This window comes from Dipodomys ordii, unplaced genomic scaffold, assembly GCF_000151885.1.
Source record: "Dipodomys ordii isolate 6190 unplaced genomic scaffold, Dord_2.0 Scaffold41, whole genome shotgun sequence".
Taxonomy (NCBI): Eukaryota; Metazoa; Chordata; class Mammalia; order Rodentia; family Heteromyidae; genus Dipodomys; species Dipodomys ordii.
In genome coordinates this window covers 10,857,979-10,858,999 of record NW_012267257.1, presented here as the reverse complement: position 1 = coordinate 10,858,999, position 1,021 = coordinate 10,857,979, and the positions used below count along the sequence as shown (strand labels likewise).

General features: G+C 64.8%; 1 protein-coding gene across 2 annotated transcripts in view; it reads right to left on the bottom strand.

The window, feature by feature from the left end:
* The window catches only part of Gdnf (glial cell derived neurotrophic factor), an 18,566-nt gene that overhangs the window by 14,403 nt on the left and 3,142 nt on the right, over positions 1-1,021 (bottom strand). The window lies entirely within an intron of this gene.

Here is a 1,021-nt window from a genome sequence, read left to right as displayed (position 1 = left end):
CCCCTCCCCACGCGCGGGGCCCGGCGCTCCTGCGTGGCGGCAGGCCCGCGCCGGGCGCCCCCTCGCTTTCCGTTCAAAGCCTCAGCTTAATGGCTGCAGCTGACCGTCTCGGCCACCCGGTCCCCAGGGGTCAGATGTTCCAGCAGGGACCTCGCTTTCCCACCGGCACGCAAAACTCCCCGGTACGGCGACGCCGGGCTTCCTGGCATCTTCCCCGTCTCCTCGCGTGAGACACCCCCGACCCCTGGCTTGCCATCCGGTCCCCACGCTGCGTCCTCCACCCCGAGGGGAGACCTTCCCTTCCCGGGCTGCCAGCCGCCCCACTGGCCCCCAACAGGCACCCCCTCCCAGCCCTCACTTCAGCCCTCCAACCTCAGTAACTACTTTGTCCCCACGTCTTAAGGTCACCAACAGTAAACAGCGCGCGCCCGCCCCGGCGGGGTTTCCCCGTGGCCGTGGGGGAGAGGGCTGCCCGCGTCTCCAACATTTGCACCCTACGCCCTAGCTCCGCAGCGTTTGACTTGACTCGATGCTTGCAGTTTGGTGAGATTCTGGCCCCATCCCACCCCTTGAGGAGTCGCCGCCAGCGGCCTGCGCCTGGGTCACGCGTGGACAACTGTCCCGGTCCCCGGCCAGCGGAGAGGCGCGCGCCGGCAGCCCCAGAAGGCCTTAGACCGAGACGGTGAGGAGTTGGCTTAGTGCTCTTCCGGCGAGGGGACCCTGCACTAAGGCCTCACACCCTGAGAAAGGACGGCCGCGTGGTTGGGGGTGGACGAGAAAAAGGCCAAGCCCTCAAGTGCAGGCACTTACAAATCTGGGTGTTCTAGTCTCCTGGGGACCACGGACCGGAGAACCCTCCAAGTAGATTCAAGATGATTATTTCCTACCCTGTCACCTCCCCCCACCCAAAGCCCACCCACAACGGAGTCTCAGAGCAAACTCCTTGAATTGTTTCCTGGGGAAGGGAAAAACGGTGTCCAGGTAAATGCAACCCCCCTCTCCGGCCAACATCTTCTCTCTC